Consider the following 5,905-nt stretch of genomic DNA (forward strand, 5'->3'; position numbering starts at 1 on the left):
ATGCAACACATACAAATGCCACCACAGCTCTTACAATTAATGGTCTCAACACCCCGAGTATTGATCTATTTAGAGGGGCTTGTCAGGGCTGCCCCCTCTCCCTGCTGCTGTTCAATTTATCTATAGATCCGCTACTTAGATACTTAACACACCACAGTTTTTTTTACAGGAGTGCGCTGTGCTGATCTAGAACTTAAAGTAGAAGCATTTGCAGATGATATACTGCTAATAGTTAGTAACCCTATGGAGACACTAACACCCCTGTTACAAGAGATTGGGAAAATTGGGAGGCTCTCGGGATATACCCTAAACTTAGATAAAACCGAAGCTCTACTGCTCAGGGGGCCAGCTTAACCTTTTTTGGACAGCTGAATACCCTTTTCGTTGGGAAAAACACACCATACAATATCTCAGTATTCAGATCACAAAAAAAACTGCTAAATTATATAATATAAATATTGAACCCTACATTAAAAAACTAGAGACAACCCTGAGCTTGTGGAAAAACTTCACGGTGTCCTTTTTGGGGAGAGCTAATCTCCTAAAGATGACAGAATTTCCACTTTTGCTGTATATTCTACATTCTCTACCGATATACTTAAAACTTAAAGATATAAGAAAAATCAACCATCTGTACAGGAACTTTATCTGGAAGGGAAAGAGGCCGCACATAGCCATCAAGGCATACACAAGCACAGAGTCAATGGTGGAATCAACCTACTCCACATAAGAGACTACAATCTAGCAGCGCAGGCCCGTATTCTCCACGACTGGTTATATTCTCAATTGCATTTCACAAACAAACCGCTTGAGCAAAAAATGATTGGCCCAACACAACTACAAAACCTACTCCATCTTTCATATACAGAACCCCCAGAGACTGTTAAAAATAACCCTTTGATACTCGCGACTTGGAGGACGTGGGATAAACTACGCCGTGACAGCCGTGCGTCACCACACATATCTCCATATCTATCTTTAATTAATAACCCCAACTTCAAAGACGATAATCCCCATAACATCTTTTTGAATGGTGGACCCAGGGTGTTGACTCAGTAGAAAAATTGCTATGTCATACGAGAAAAGGAAACAAAAATACCCTAACCTCTCAATCCCACTGTTTTCATATCTACAGGCCAGTCACTATATACAGATAGTGCCCGACTTGCGAACATGTGAGTTACGAATTTCGCAAGATACGAACTATCTGTTCTGCACAGTATGATGTAATGCTAGATACAGCCTGATAGAAGCCTGTCCGGTCAGATCGCGGCTGCTAGGCAGCCAAGGACCTCCTGAAAGGCCCTAGGGCTGTCTATGCAGAGCCGTGCGCTTGATGGGCACTCTGCATAGGCAGCCCTGGGGCCTTTCAGGAGGTCCCCGGCTGCCTAGCAACCACACAGCGTCCCGTGATCTCATCGTGGGACGCTGTACGGGCCCCCTGAACGTCGGGTGCAGGCTGTTCTTACAGCGGGCACCCGGCGGCAGTAGTTCCGACGAGCCGCGCCGCTCGTCTGAACTGTTAACACTTTAAATACCGCTCTGACAGCGGTATTTAAAGTGTTAACAGTTCTGACGAGCGGCGCGGCTCGTCGAACTGCTGCCGCCGGGTGCCCGCTGTAAGAACAGCCTGCACCCGACGTTGTATGGAGCGGGATCCACCCGCTTTGCGAACAAATCGACTTGCGAACAGGTTCCTGGAACGGAACCTGTTCGCAAGTCGGGGACCATCTGTACTGGGACTCCTGCTAGAGTTTCGGGAGTTTGATTGGGCACAGATGGGTGGCACATGGATTTGCAGGTCAATGGGTGTGCGGGGCATGATCTCTAGGCTGTATAGAGCAATATGGAATATGCGGGAACAGGATGATATCGATCCGGGGGTTGGACGATGGTCTCTGGACGACCCAAATTTTACACCCACAGTGATTATGGAGTCTATGTCGTCGGCTTATAAATTCTTACCCTCGGCAAGATTCCTGAAAATGAGACTACAGGTCGTCCATAGATCTTATCTAACCCAAGTCAGAGGATACCATATGGGAATATATTCTGCCCCAAACTGCTTCAAATGCAAAACACCGAATGCTAATTTATACCACTGCTTGTGGACATGCCCTTCGATACAAGCTTTTTGGTCCCGAGTCCGTGAATACACCAACTTGCACCTGACAAATTTTTGCCCTCAGGAGCCTATGTGGACGATTTTTGGATATCTGGACCCTAAGGTATATCATTGTTCAAGAGGAGTTCGTAAGCTCTTACACTTTGTGGCGGCAGCGGGATTAAAGGCTATTCTACAGATGTTGATACAGCCAACAGGCCCTCCATTTAAATTGTTTCTGGACAAATTAGCGTTTCTGTTCCAAAGGGATTGGGCTGAGACACCGCTTTTCAAAGAAAAAATGGTGCAGTCTAGAGATGAGCGAACGTACTCGTAACGAGTACTTACGCACCCGAGTACCGCCATTTTCGAGTACTGCAGTACTCGGGCGTAAAGATTCGGGGGGCGCCGTGGCGGCACGGGGGGTAGCAGTGGGGAGTGTGGGGGAGAGGGAGAGAGAGAGGGCTCCCCCCTGTTCCCCGCTGCTTCCCCCCCGCACCGCCGCGCCTCTCCCCGCCCCCCGGCGCCCCCCGAATCTTTACGCCCGAGTACTGAAGTACTCGAAAATGGCGGTATTCGGGTGCGTAAGTACTCGTTACGAGTACGTTCGCTCATCTCTAGTGCAGTCCTTTTTTGAGACCTGGGGGAGTTTTGTCCAGCTGCTGCGGCAGAGGGTGAGAGAAAGGTTGAGAAATTGCTTTCACCATACTTGCTGGTTCCAGGAGCAGGTGGCAGTAGGGGATTCCCCTGTCTAGGGTGTTTTATTGGTTGTGCCGTTGCCGCGGGGGGCCTTCATGTTCTTTGGCAAGTCTCCATTACATAAGATAAGAGTCTGTTTTAAATAAATGGACACAATGGTAGCAGTCTCTGAAACAAGGCTCGTTTTGCTAGCAAAAATCATACAGGGAAAAGAGGCAATGTATAAATATATGACTCTGGCAGGTCTAGTTTTTTTGTTCCTGTTTTCTTTTTTCTTTTTCTCTCCTCCTTGTTATTGTTTTTTTTCTTTTTTGTTCTCTCGTCTTCAGTTATATAAAAAGCAAAATATAAGTTGAAATGACATCCGTATTGTTATCTGTTAATGGATAGTCACAGATTGTCTATGCTACCATATAATGTATCTCGGTCCAGACCCTGAACAGTGAAAACATTCATAATGTCGGAGATATTATTGTAAAGCTGGATGTATGTTCTGACTTGTTTAATAAAAACATTTATTTAAAAAAAATTGAAGCAGGACAATAAGAGAAAGAATACATAGTCCAAACATTCATCTTCTTATCTCTACAACAGACATGGGATAGTTCTTCGGATCACAAAATTACCAAACTTGTGGTAAAGGAAAGGATCTTAGTAAGAAAAGACTATCATCCTTTATTCTTCCGGGGATGCAGACTGAGATTGTAAAGGCCCGTTCCTGTTACTCAGAGACGAGTGATGAGGTCTGGAAGTCGAGCTTCGTCTGTTTCGCTGGGGCAAGGTGTGTTGCTGCATAAGAGGTAGTGGGAAAATCAGCCAATCCAGAATGGATACGTTCTCTAGCCACAAAAAATGGGCCAAAGCCGCAGCTTGACCTGAAGAGTGTAGATGGAATGTGGATCCATTTTTCTGCATGATAAGGTGGAAAGGGTGTCCCATCTATAAGTCATGCACAGTTCAGTGAGCTGACCCAAGAGGAATTTCAGTAGGTGCCTCATCTCAAGTGTGCATCGAGAGACATCTGGTAGCAGCTGGACCATGGTGTTCTGAAAGGCTATAGAGCCCAGTCTCCAGGCTTGTTGTAAAATGGCCTCCTTCTCTTGGAAAAAATGAATTCTGCACAGGACATCCCATTGTGTAGAGGATTCGAGGCAACAGGGACCCATGACTCTGGAGACCCCATTGATTTGAATCTCCATAGACTCCGCACAGGCCAGGATTTCATTGAGGATGACTGTTACAGCATTACAAAGATAAGAAGGAGGGACCGACTGTGGGATGCCATGTAGCTTGATGTTGTTTCTGCGACCCCTAGTTTCCGGACCATTGACTTGGAGTAGGATTGCTCTCTTAAAGGCATCTTGAGAAGCTAACGTTTCCTCAGTTCTGGTTATCTGAGCATCTAGCATTGAAGAAGCGTGTTCCATAGTCAACACATGTAGAGTTCTGTTTTAAATGTTGAAATGACCTTTTCCTGTCTGGACTTCACATGTTGATTCATGGACTCTATGTCCTTTTTGGTAGGTAGTGCATAAAGGAGTTTCCAGAGGTCTTTGAAATAAGGAGCAGTCCCGGGAGTCCCCAAAAGGAGTGGAAGGGATTCTTTTGGGGGGTTAGAGCCCAAGGACGAATGGATAGGGCTAGGAAAGGAGCCCGGTAGTCCTGTTTCCCATCTGTCCAAATGAGAGGCTCCAAGTCCCTGTGCTGTCTGAATTTCTTAAAGGATATGCAGCCCTCATATCTAGGCTGGAGGAGCAGAGGGGTCAGAGGAATATGCAGAATCCTGACCCCCAACCACAGGGCTCAGGGGGTGGCTAACAGCGAGTGGACATGAATAATTTGAAGAAGAAGCCACAGTAATTTTCTTGTCCTTTGAATTCTTTTGATACAAGACAACTACTGCTGCAAGAGATGAGGAAGCGACCTCCAAGTAAAAGGGTTTCAAGATGTCTGGGGGGTGAAGAATAGGAGCACTGGCAAACATCTGCTTAACCCATTAAGGACCAAGCACTGTAAATATATGTCACTAAATATATGTTAGTATTGGGCTTTAATCTCAAGCCATAGTAAAAATATGGCGTGGCACTAAGGCTCCTGAAATCCTGTAGATTGGGCTCTTGGCTGTAAGAGACAGTTGAGAACCCAAAGAAGAAAACAAGTGGTTTTTAACTGCTCCAGTCTTCTCTTCTACAGGATATATAGTGCTCAATGAGGATTATGTAGAGAATACAGGCCATGGATATGTCCCTTCATGGTAGAAAAGTCCATGGCACCTTACCTTTTCTTAGTCTCCTGTCATGACCCTATGTACTTTTAGAAGTCTGGGGTTGTAGAAGTGTATCACAATCTACACACATTGGAAAGCAATAGCTTGTGTAAGTTTAGCGTAATCTCTATTGTTAGGAGCAACTGTACACAAGAGATTTGTATACTCTCTTGTGACAGGTGGTTGGTGGCTTTTGCAAATAAGCGAAATACATAATAAACATTCTGAAGAATTATCCATAATCCACCTGATTACACCCATGTAGGGTGGCCTCGGCCCATCATTAAGGAGGCTCTTTTCTAGCCCTGAGTCTGAGGGTAGGAGACTTATATGTTCTGTGTACAAGGATAGAAATAGCATGAAGAAACACAACAAAATCATTTAGTTATTTCTGGGTTAGATTTCCCGTAACATGAATTTTGTTCCTATGTGGACCTGTGAACCAATTATTACACAAACACGCTAGATTAAGTATACACTGAATGCAACAGCAAAGGCGTACACAATTTACCATTACACTACACAATATACAGAAGCGTTGATAAAGCCAAAATGCACTGAACCAGGTACCAGAAAGCCAATCAAACCATTCCTGATCCTTATGTTGCCTGAGTCTATGTACTAGCTTTTTTTAAATATTCTGCATATTTTTATGAATAGATTCAGAATCATCAATTAGGTTGAAACAACACATACCTTCAGATTTCTCACATTCATGATTGAGTATAATCAATTGTAGCTCTGTTCTATAGAGCAGATTTTTGAGTACCTTGTACATCCAACAATAATAAGTCAAGAGCCTGTGAGGTGACGTTAATGCCTTTTGCTATATCACA

The sequence above is a fragment of the Eleutherodactylus coqui genome, chromosome 3, assembly GCF_035609145.1.
Source record: "Eleutherodactylus coqui strain aEleCoq1 chromosome 3, aEleCoq1.hap1, whole genome shotgun sequence".
Classification (NCBI taxonomy): domain Eukaryota; kingdom Metazoa; phylum Chordata; class Amphibia; order Anura; family Eleutherodactylidae; genus Eleutherodactylus; species Eleutherodactylus coqui.